Source organism: Argiope bruennichi, chromosome X1, assembly GCF_947563725.1.
Source record: "Argiope bruennichi chromosome X1, qqArgBrue1.1, whole genome shotgun sequence".
Classification (NCBI taxonomy): Eukaryota; Metazoa; Arthropoda; class Arachnida; order Araneae; family Araneidae; genus Argiope; species Argiope bruennichi.
Genome location: NC_079162.1, coordinates 112116147 through 112129238, shown reverse-complemented (window position 1 = coordinate 112129238; position 13092 = coordinate 112116147). Strand labels below are relative to the sequence as shown.

The 13092-nt window shown below is 28.8% G+C and overlaps 1 non-coding gene across 1 annotated transcript; it reads right to left on the bottom strand.

Moving 5' to 3' along the window:
* Nucleotides 1-9719: 9719 nt before the first annotated feature.
* Nucleotides 9720-9873, bottom strand: LOC129959571 (U1 spliceosomal RNA). Its single transcript, XR_008783464.1, has one exon. It is a non-coding gene; the product is annotated as a U1 spliceosomal RNA (small nuclear RNA).
* Nucleotides 9874-13092: the final 3219 nt, after the last annotated feature.

Below are 13092 nucleotides of genomic sequence, written 5' to 3'. Positions count from 1 at the left end.
TGAAAAAGGTCAATCATTTATCAGATGGGGTATTTGTTATAGGCTCACATGTAGGTTTTCTCTTCAACTTTCCTTAGTTGGAAGCCTTGACATTAGCAATATCCCACCAAGTACAAGCAATATCCCGCATCCATGTACTGATATGTTTGTTTACAGATTTCAAATGGTGTTTTCCCCTAATCTCATTCAAAGTATGAACAACATCAGTGCTAAAAAGTTTCAAAGCTAAATTTACATTTTGCCTTTCCAAAGAGGTTGGACACAGAGCTATAAGAGTTAAACCATAAACAAATTTTTACAAGTTTGTACACTCTAAATCATAAAGCTTCCTCACAATTTTAAAAGAGGCAGTGCAAACATAATTTAAATAATCAATATCTGGATAAGAAAAATAGTAACCATTTTTATGATTATTGAGCCACTTATATAAAACACATTTAAGAATATGAACAGAATCAATTATATGAAAAAGGGGACGTGAATTATCTACTGGGTGGTTATATTTAATTTGTAGTTTAGGAGGATTAGTTAAGCTGGTCGCTGCTGCTCGATTAATAGAATTATTATCTGTTACAATTCCCATTACTTTCAAACCTATTTCCGGAAGCCCCTTTTTAATTTTCATAATTAAATTAAAAATTTGTAAAGAATCAAATTTATTAGTTGGTACAATATCAATAACATGATTGTAAGAAGATAAAAGCATTTGGAACATAAACATATGATCACTATTTATTAATTTAGTGCTGTTGTATGCTGTTCCTACTATGTTCCCTCCTTTATAATCAAGAAATGATTTAACATGAATTTCATCAACCATTATAATTAAAGTATGGTCATCATCTTATGAGTTTTGAAAGGCATGTTTAGCGTAAACAAGAAAATGATTGTTTTCTTCTGTTTGTGATGAATTTTTGTAATTAGCCCCAATTTTTCGAATAGTTAATTAATCTGGAATCATCACATAATGGAAGTGTCTGAGAAAGTTTTAAGCTTGTGGAGAAGTGTAAAATAATAAAAAAGTAAATATGATATTTGCTGAATACCTATAGCGTTCAGGTTTACACTTCAGCAGGCTGAAATTGCTGAAGAAAAACTCTGAGAAAAACTTACATTTGTCAGCAAATACATCTTCTGATTTTTTGATGACAGATTCAACAATATTAATTTTGACATTCACTGAGCTTGATAATCAAACAAGGGGACCCTTCTCAAAATAATCCAGACTATCAAATATTTGATTTATATTATTGACTTTCATTGGTAATGAGAATTTCTAATGTTTCAAAATCCTTTCTGCCATGAAGTATGCATTTATAAAGAAATCATTTTGAATACTTACAGCATATGTTTCGGAAGGAATGCCATCATTAACAGACAGATGAAGGAATAACACACATCCATTCTTTTCAAAGATATTCCAATAGGGAGAAAAAGTATGTACTTTAATACAATTGTGCTTTTTGTTTTTTCCTTAACTCTTTAAAATTATTAAATTGGGTGAAGCTGCCATAGTTCAGTTTGAAAATTAACCTTTCAATTATAGAAATTTCATTATGGGCTGGTAATCGTCGCCTGTGTTTTGAAAAAATCTCGCGAAAAGAGGATGCTGATGACAAATATGTTGGGCAGCCAGGAAAAGTACTTGGCACAGCATTTTACTTCAGACTGGGCATTTTCAGAGGAGCAAATAATGTTTTACTGGTACTTCCATTGCAGAAAATAGTTCTGAGAAGCACACAATTTTTAAAATGTCTTTCACATACCTGAAAGGAAACGAAGGAAAAAAGATTCTCATTATGTAAAATAACTTTTTATATCCATAATCCTGCAAATCATGAAGATTTTTTTCAGTTCTAAAAAGTTTTTAATATTACTGCTTAATAATCACAGTTATTTTCATGCTATATTAAAACAAAATAAACCAATATGAACTTACTCTAACTCTACCTAAATTAAAATTAACAAACAATTAACATCACTTTTATTAACTAATGTAAGTTTAATGGCCTGTATTTTACATTACCAAAATAGTGAAGCTAGGACTGAACTAAAATTTATGCATCTTAAATAAATTTTAATTAATCAGAATGATATTAAAATTTTTTTACAACAATTTAGACTGTAACTAACACAAATTATAATATTTTACATCTAAAAATAATTCAAACTATTTCAAAATATTAAAGCATATTAATTATCAATGCTCATTTTGGCTAACCCTAGAATTCTTTGTAATGGTAAACATTTTTCTTGGAATTGCAGGCAGCCTTTTCTCTCTTAAAGCCTCATCAATGGGATATCCAAAAACAGCGACTGTATTTTCTTCGTAATTTCCTCGACAAGCCGGAACTGAGCATTTATATGGCATTTCTTTCTTTCTTTTTATTAAAGTAAAGTTTATTTACCCAAAGTTAAATGATTAAATTAAAACAAAAGTCCAAATAAAGTAATATAAATTTCTGATTATAGATATTTATAGTGATATTAATTTACAGTAGGCGTTTAAAAATAAAACTCACTGTCATGACTGGAAATACTTAAGAGATAATGGATTCAAATTTAAAAAACTTATTTAACTAAATAGTAAAAAAATAAGATAACCTTGAGATAAATTGATGAAAATATTCTGTAAACAGTTTATTTCAACACAATTTTTATACCAAAATAATGAATAAGTTAATAACATGCGAATAGGTAAGAACACTGACAGGACTATCATAGATAAACACATGATAGTCCAAAAATCGATTAGATTTTTGACATAAAGAAATAGATAATTTGTATAAGTAGATTGCAGCTATTTATTCTAATTACATTAAGTTATTTCCTAATCAACGCTACGTCATTTGAAGAACAAATAATACTGAAAAATTAAATCGCAATTATAATTTGGTGTTAAAACAGAACATGAGGAACAAATAGGTTTAACATTAGCAAATTCAATCATACTTTAAGTTTGTATTTATTATAATAAAAGAAATACACTTTTTAAAACTTTACAAAGGAATTTGTAAAATAAAAAAATAAAAAATTCTCAATTTCTTTTAATATACTATAAAAAATTTGTCAATATTTGTTTGAGTCTATTTATTTATGAGACTGTTGAGATTTAATTTCTCTGATATCTAAAATTAGAAAAAATGTGTTATATTATTTTCCAAGTTGCTGAATATAGATAGAAACACAGATTGCGGCAGAATGACGTATCATGCTAAATAAACAATTACGTGCTCTTATTTTAAATCAAAAGCTACATAAAATATATGTTCAAAGAAAAAGTTTTATAAAATAAACTTTTTCAGAAATCAAAAATAATAAATACCAAATATTCGAGTTTTTCACCAAAAATCGATTTTTTAGCGCACTTCCCCCTACCTAAAATATTTGTTAAATCAGGATTGCAGAAACGAGCAGGAATTCAAATGTGTTTCGAATTTACTTTTTATAATGAGTATTTACAGTTATTTAAAATGAAACCACATAATTTCGATACAAATGTAACTTTTTTTATTTTGCATATGCACAACAGTATCAGAAGAAAAAGAAAAGAAAGAGTGTTTGATTAAATTTTGTTTAACCATTAACTTGATTTTTGTCAGGAAATTCTCATATTGAAATAAATAACATAAATTTACTGATTCGTTTCCGAGGAAGTAACAATTAGATGAATAAGACGACGATAAACTTTAGGACTTGAATTTGAATAATGAATTATGGAAAACAAATCTATCGTACTATTCATGAATAATATAAAAACTTCAATTTCTCTAATAATTCCACTAGCAGGTAATCGAAGTGCTCGATGAAAATAGTTTTTTCCCATAATCTATGATAAAATCTTAACCGAAGGGAAAACGATTAGTCGAGAAAAATTGGACGTCTTATTCACTTGCCAGCTTATTGATTATTCTGCTAAATATAATATAAAGTATATGCGGTTATTAAATAATTATATTCGATAACGTGTATATTTTTACAACCATCATGAAAGGGTAAACACTTTTTCCGATGAAATTCTGATTCTCTCGAAGACGGGTGGATGGGAAAACGCTGCCGATAGTGGGGAAATGACAAACGTGTGACATCCATAATTGAAATTAGGAATAACCGAAGTGATGATATCATAAGATATGGGCATTGGAATTTGGTCACAATATTGGACGTTGCAACTAAATTCCAACGCCATAAAAACAGTAGTACTCAAATTCTGTAAACAATAATTCCTTTATAAAAATAGTGGTAAATAATCTATTTTATAACAATAGGTAATTTAGAAGTCTTAATCGCAAGCAAATTTTGCCATTTTTATCAATGATCAGAATTTTACTCTACCCCATCTTTGCTCGTTTCAGAAACCATTTTCGTTATCATATGTACTTTACCTAATAGTTACACAGCTCCAACGCTTCTCATCTCTTCTATTAATATGAACATCGGAACAAGCCACAATATTTAACATTGCGGCTGAATTCCGATGTTCAAAAACTCTAGTGCTCAAATTCTATAAAGAGTAAACTTTTACAAAAATAGTGGTAGATAATCTATCACTATTTTATAATAATACATAATTTCGAAGCTTTAATTTCAAATATATTTTTTCCATTTTTATCAGATATTAGTATCATCTTCAACTCAATTTTTGATTATTTCGAAACTTATTTTCATTGTCGTCCATATTTGTATCAAGTGTTACACAGTTCCAGTAATATTTGCCTCCTCGGTCAGTTGAAAAAACATATATTGCCATTTTTTTTTAATTAAACAGTGAGTAAAATACAAAGTTTTGATGTAAAAATGGAAAAAGGAAATTATTTTAAAAAATGGACTAATTATTATTCACCAACTATAAAGCAAAAAACTTAATGGATGGTTTAGTAAAATAACATTTCTTTAAGAGCGATGGTATTAGTCCTCTTCTTAAAGTTTGCAAATGGCTTTTACGTCAAGTTTTTGGAGCTCGGAGTTGTTACTTGGTGCATAATTATTTTTGAGATTTAGTTCGAAATGATTATTGGAGAAATTTAATTCTAAATTAGTGGAATTTATCAAATTACGTTTGTTGTCTAATGATAGAAAAAAAAATTGCAGACGCGTTGGATCGACTGAAGGTGCTTAAACTCTTAAAATATTGGCATGACTGTACAGGAAAAATAATTTTAAGCGTACACAAAGGGCGTAAATATTTAACCACAAAATAGGAACTTTTAAATTACCACTAGAATAATTAGTCACTGCTCTCATTGTATAAATAATAGATACTCATTACTATTTTCGCAATATGCGATGCGAAATTTACATGCTATTTGCGCAAGTTCTTCTGTAGAATGATTTGTGTTCTTATGATGTGTGAAACAGACCGTAAAATCTTTTTCCTTAAAAGTATTCATTTCGATTTTGCCAATTGATCTGTTTAACTTTCTGTTTTATATCACCAGAAATAATTAACTTACGATTGTTTTATTCGACATCGACGAAAAACTCTTCGGAAATGCGAGTTATTTTTTTTAAAGTTGGGGAAAAAGTAAAGTTTCGTTTTTTATGTAATTGACGCGAACAAAATGAAATAAATTCTTAATATTTTGGGAGTCTGATAGATTCCGTTATAGCATAACTTCTGGGCATATTCCCCTTATTTTTTTTTGGAGGGGGGGGATACTTCATTAGTCAGCTGTAATGCATACTGGAAACTATGTTAATTATATTTTTATTTGACATAAATATATTCAATCATTATTTGAACGTATCTAATTTTTGATCTTGATTTCATTTATTTTTGTTGATAGTTATTTATTCAGTAATTTAAAATTTGAGTACAAAAATATAATAACACTTAATTCTTGAAATATTGAAAATTAAAGCTCATCCATCATTCAAATCATTGGAATTCTTAAAGAAATTTTTTCTTCCTCAAACGATGAAACTACTTCATTTGTTCATCTAGAAATTATGAAAGAAACAAACCATCTGAATCGATTGTCTCATTCTATGAAATGGTAACAATTTCGTTGAGAAAAGATATTTAAAAATTATATTTAGATACAGACGAAAAGTACGAAAGTTCAATTAGTAAATCAGAAAGTAATTAAAATTTTGTTAATAAGAATCGCTATTCGTCGGCTATATAGGAGCACCTATCAAAATTTTCATGATTAGAAAATGCTCCATCTTTCGAAAATTAATAAAAATTAATGATTTCCACCCACATCTGGTGTGGACATGAGGTGATATATTTCCTCCCAAATGCAAAGTGCAAGAAACATAAATATTCGCCTTTGTTTACGAAAAATTACCGTCCCCATGACTTGCGAAAATAAGCATACATGAATGATGTCGGCCGATATTAGGCTTTCATACCATATTTGATTTGCTTAAAAATAACTTATGTGAATGATCTACCTACAACGATTCACAAAATGAATCATGTCTCAAGATCTGATTAGGTAATAATAGTCAGCAAGGAGTTTTGAAACAGTTCCCATCATTTTAGCCACATTAACTATTGAACCAGTTACAGCATATAATAACTCAAAATCGAATTCCTTCATCATAATAATGTTTTTAATTTTTAAAAACATAAAAGATAACTCTTTTTTTTAGTTATTAATATTAATAAATTTGCAGAAGAATCCTGTTAGAACAATAATTTAGTCAATTTTGTGGTATTTTATCTAAATTTCAGTTAATATTGCGTAGTGTTCGTAATCAAATGTAGATGGCGCTCGATTAAGAATAATACATTTTTCGTATTCTCACCTCCATGCGTGGAATAACAAAAAAATAATCGAAAAGTTCTCTCTGTTTCTAAATGTATCCATTTAAAAAAGCTAATTATTCTATCCTTTCAGTAATTTTATATATGCATTATTTGTGTATTATAATTTAAGTATGATGAATATATAGAATCATCACAGTAAAAACAATCTCATTCAACGGATTCCCATGAATCATGTGAATAAAAAAAAAATGGAATGCAATTCAACGCTTCTTAAAAGAGATTCCTTCCTCAGACTCTTTGCTTTTATGAATTGAAATCAAAACAATTGTGTTAAGCATGTGGGATAGATTTTGGCTTAAAGGGATAAAACGCAACCGTTTAAGATTTCTGTTCTCAGTTTTTCTCGATTATTGCTACTAATAATGCATTGTTATTAAAAGAATAATATATTTTTCTCGTTTTTATATTTAATTCTAATGACTCTCAAGAGTTATTGAAATGGTTCCTTCTTCTTTAAAATAAATGCACATCATTAATTTTACTCTCCTGTAAATGATGATGTTAATGCATCATATATCTTGGTAAGCTGAAAAGGCATTTCTTTAAATCAAATAGGACCGATTAACGAACATAGTCTCTTTATGAAATTGCATGAGTTAGAGAGATGATGATGAAGAAAATAATTTTGTTATGCAATAATGGCTTACAGCGTTTTCTTGCTGGAGGAAAGAAATTTATTTTTTTTGTATCGACAAATCCTTTAAAATACTTGTTTCAAAGTTCTGAGTTCAACTTTTGTAATATTTCTAGCTTCTGATAAACAAATTACAAGGTAAAAAAAGTGTTGAAAAATGATTGCAGCATTCATCAGCAAATGTTACCGACATAAACCTAGTTTCAAATGCAACAGGGAGGTATAAAAAACTACAAGTGGAATATATAGACATAGAAACTACATATGCCACAGAAAAAAAAAGTACGACGATAGCCTCAGAAACGAACGAAATTGGAAACTTTCGTTTTGCTGTTAATCAGTTTAAATATTGCTGTCCCCATATAATAGAATCAGAATCAGGACATAAGTACAATTCTTCTCTCTCTTGTTGTCACTAAACATTTCTTCTGTTCTTCAGTTCCTTTAAATGATTGCATTTTTTCTCAGTTCCTATTTCACTCTACTTCATATACACTGTAACAGAAAACCACTTTTGAATGATTATGTCTTTCAAGGAAACGAGAAAAAGAGTAGTAATTACATCTGCGCATACTCCGTCGCGCCATCTGTATGGAAAAAGAGTATTTGGTTTAAAACAGTGTGTAGAGAGAGCGGTGAGCAGGCGGGAAGATATGTGTGTACCATCGGCTCTCGTCAAATTAATGAGTGTGATTAAAAGATAATTACTGTCCGTTAAATGAGCCTTTATTTAATGAGTTTGAGATCTTTTTATGAGCATCAAGGACAGTAATACAGATGTTAGTTACATAGTTTTTAATAGAGAATTGAATCTTCCATCAGGTACAAATTTTTTGAGTGCTTAAAACTTCACATTAAATAAGAAAATGAAGAAAAATTCATTTAGGAACAATAAATAATTTAAAAATATTTTTAGTGTTTTTAAATTTCATTGAAATCTTTCGAAATTCAATTCTCAATAAAGAATCTCAGACAGCTGTTTCAAATTTTCTGCAACCGCAATATTGCATTCAGGATTTTCACTCATAATTGAAAGAGCTCGGTCTAAGAATAAAATAAAGTTACTTGAGTAAACACAATTTTTTTTCAATTTTCTAATTTAAAATATCATAGTACACCCATAGAAAAAAGCAATAGAGATAAGATATTTACTTTGTCGTACTGTACATGCAAAATAAATAAATTCAAGGGGTAAAAACATTTTTTTCGTACATATATCAACATAAAAGTTTGTGATCTTTCTTCAGTAAGAAAACTGAGGCAAAAGAATTTTGATTAATTTTCAGTAATATTAATATTTTTTAAAAATTTAAATTATATCATGAATTTTTTCTTTCTAAATTAATAAAAATACTAAATGTCATATTTATTGATTTTGACTAAATAATGCAGTAAATGTATAAAGCAATTATCAGTTGTATATCATTACGCTACAGGATCATTTTTTTTGTTTAAATCCAACAGACTTCATCTCTATAAAAATCGAAAGCAAAAGAGAAAAAAAAAAATAATCTTAAGAATAATTACAGATGATATTGAAAATATTTTAATACTTAATGGGTCTACAACATTATTGTTAAAATAATGTAGTAGAATTCTATATGGTATTAGATCATTCAAAATTAATTTTTTAAAAAGGAAAATAATTTATTCAGTTCCAATGTGCATTACTGTTCAATTAAAGATAAAGAGTGACTTAATTCTTCACACTTTTATGAATCATATGCCACTACATATGGAAAGCATTTCAAATCGTCAGAGTACACGCACAATAATAGTCATATTTCCTTAGATAATGTTAAAAAAGAAAATGCGTTTTATAAATTCATTTATTACAAATTTTTCATTCAATTAAACCATAAAATCTGTATGTTTTAAAACATATAGATTTATTTGCTCTAGAGCAATTTTCAAAGATTTATAAGACGTAGTTCTAACATTCAGCGAAACACAATCACGTAATTTAATACATTTGCCTTGATATATCATTATACGTTTCATAAACGATGTATAGAAACTGTACTCAATCTAGATAATTTATATGAGAAAAGTAAAACGTATGCTGTCCTAATATGCTATGTGTTTTGTAAATCAAATCATACTAGCAGACAGCGAACATTCCAAGAATGAGTCAATGGAAAGAACTAGTGGATCTGCGATTGGTTTGAGAAACTCTAAGAATTGACTTAAAATAACATAATCGTAAATAACAAAACATATTTCGAAGTATCAATGAAATACTCTTCGCTGTAGAGAATGACATATATGCGGAAAAATCATGCTTATTGTATTCTATTATTAACAATGACGGGAGCAACGCGAACGCAGTCCCGAGTCCAAAAATTAGACGTCCCAGCCAATGCTATTTGCAGTGGTAGCGATCGTCAACCGCTCTAATGGACGGCCTCAGATCGGGAAAGCCCCCTTCGTGATCAGGGAATTTCCAACGCCGAGCGTGGATGGAAGAAGCTTTTCTCGGAAATTCTATATGTAAATTTTCTTTATAGAAATAGTGGTAGGAAACAGTTCTACTGTGGATAAGTTACATTATATATTTGTTTATTTCTTGACAGAATTTTTATTTGAAATGTGATTTTATTTATACTCTCAAGTGCATGCTCTTAACATTAAAGCAATCTTTGTTCTACCGTCCTAATTAGCTTCGCCAAGTGCTTTTTCTTTTCATAAATACTAAACTAACTAAATATAAGTGGTATTAATGATCAGCGCGTTTCCGGTACCATGTCATAATTCTCGGAATTAGTATATATAATTTACACTTATAAAAATAGTGGTATAAATATATCTAATGTGGATAGGTTATATTATATATTTGTTTATATCTCGGCAGAATTTTCATTTGAGATGTGCTTGTATGAGATGTGATTTTCTCTTAATGAAGCTGCATGAGGTAGAGAGATGATGATGAAGAAAATAATTCTGACCAGGCGAAAATATTTTGAAACTAAATGAGTTATGCAATAGTAGCTTAAAGCGTTTTTTTGATTGAGAAAAGGATTAAGATTTGTATTAAGAAAAGTATTGGAATAATAACATAGAATGACATGCGAATTTTATGTGTATGATAGAGGAACTGGAAATGGGAAGTCGAAAATTTATATTTTACGCATTCTAATTTTTAATGCGTAACAGTTTAATACTATACAGTCTACAAATTCATTCAAATACCGGTTTCAAAGTTCTGAGTTCAATTTTTGTAATATTTCTAGCTTTTTGTTTTCGAAAATGCCAAGTTAAAAAAATATTTAAAAATGACTGCAGCATTCATCAGTAAATGTTATCGTTAAAAATCTGGTTTCAAACTCAACAGAAAGGTATAAGAAACGGCAATGACTAGAAGTGGAAATATAGACCTAGAAAATACATAGCCGATAGAATAAAAAAGAAGAAAACAAATATGACGATCGTCTAAGAAACGAGCCTAATGGCGAACCTCCTTATTGTACTTAATCATTTTAAACGTTGCTGTACCCATATCTATGTACACTAAATGTACACTAATGAAAACTAAAACATATGTACAATTCTTCTCTCTCCTGTTTTCCCCAAAACATTTCTTCAGTGTTTCAGATCCTATAAGGGATTGAATTTTCTCTCAGTTCCTATTTCACTCTGCTGCATATACACAGAAATAGAAAGCAGCTTTTCAATTATTATGTATTTGAAGGAAACGTAGAAAAGAGAAGTAATAGCGATATTAGATAAGTAGTTTTTAAGAGAATTGAATCTTTCTTCATGTACAAATATTGAGAGATTAAAACTTCAAACTAAATATTTAAAAAATGAAGAGAAATTCCTTTAAATAAAAATAAATAATTAAATATTACTTCTAGTGTCTTTAAATTGAAATCTTTCAAAATTCAATAAATAAAAATTTTACTTTCAAACATGAAGAATCTGAGAAATCTATTTCAAATTTTTTGTAACTGTAATATTGCGCTTAGGATTTTGACTCATAATTGAAAGTGCTATGTCTTAGAATAAAATATGGTAACCTGAGAGAATATAAATTTTTGATGAATGTCAAAATTCATTTTCTAATTTAAAGCATCATAGTACATCTATAGAAAAATGCAATAGAGATAAAATATTTTCTTTGTCGTATACTGTGCATAAAAAATGACCATAACCATGAAAATGAACCATAAAAAATGACCATGTGCATAAAAATGACCAAAAAATGAAAAAAAACATTATTTCATACATATATCAACATAAAAGTTTGTCATCTTTCAGCAGGAAGAAAAATAAGGCAAAATGCGTTTAATTAATTTTCATTAATATTAGCATTTTTAATTTTAATTACGTCATGTTTTTTTGCTTTGTAAATTAATAAAAATAATTAATGCCGTACTTATTAATTTCGACTAAAAAATGTATTAAATTTATAAAATAAGTATCACTTGTATATCTTTACACTACAGGATCATATTGCTTTTCAAATCGAACGGCGTTAATTTTCTCAAAAATCTAAAATAAAAGAGAAAAAGTAATCGAGATATTAATTAGAGTTGATATTCTATTGGAAATTTTTAATGCTTAATGTTACCGATGAAATATTGCAGTAGATTTCGTTACCAGGTATAAAATTATTCAAAATTAATCTTCTTAAAAAGGCAAATAATTTATGCGGTGCCAGTGTGCATAGCTGTACTAATAAAGATAAAAATTGACTTAATTCTAGAGACTTTTACGAATCATATAACACTACATATGAAAAGCATTTCAAGCAGTCAGAGTACATGCACAATGAAAACCAGAATTCCTTAGATAATGTTAAAAAAGAAAATGCATTTTATAAACATATTCATTTAAACCATAACTTACATATGTTATGGTTTATGTTTCGGTGCGCGGAGTGCATATTCCCATTCCCAAAAAGTGCAAGAAAAGACAGAAATAAAGAATCGACATCTATGACTAAATATGTTAGCAAAAATTGTCATATGAGTGCGGCAAGTTACTTGGCTGCAAATGTCATTGATAGGTTTAGTAAGGCTTTTCAAGAGATCGAGTTTTTGAAGGAAACCTGGTTAGCATGCGCGTCCTCACTTTTTGAGGATTTTGATTATAAATTTAAGATAATTCAGCGCATAAAAGATATTCCTGTTGAGAGGAAGACCGTCCACGTTTAAAAACGAACTGAAGTAAACGGGCTGTTCACGAGCCTGCGCGCTCTTGTTTCATCATTGTAAAATATGTTTCGTAACTGATTGTACATAAGCCTTGTATATAGCCGTGTTTTGTGTGTGAATTGATAAAAATATGCTGCGTCTAAATCAAATAAATGTTTTAAAATGCAAGTGACTCTATTTGCTGACGTATTTTATCATCATTTGAGTAATTCACCAGATTAAAGAAGAAATCGGGTAGATTTAAAGATCCTGATATATCGAAACACTTCTGAAACGAAAGCAGTTGTAACATTTGTGGCATCCGTGACAGGACACTTTAATCTTGTGAGTGATTTATAGAATATTATTTCCACTTGAAATGATGGATGTTCTTTAAACGAAGCGAAAGGCCTTAAGAACTTCATTTACCAATGCAGAGAGAAATATGGCGCAACTCTTGGCGATACTTGAAACTGACGTCAAGGATTTTGATAAACTTCACGTATTAAATTCACAACTAGAGGATAAATTTTCTCGTTTGGATG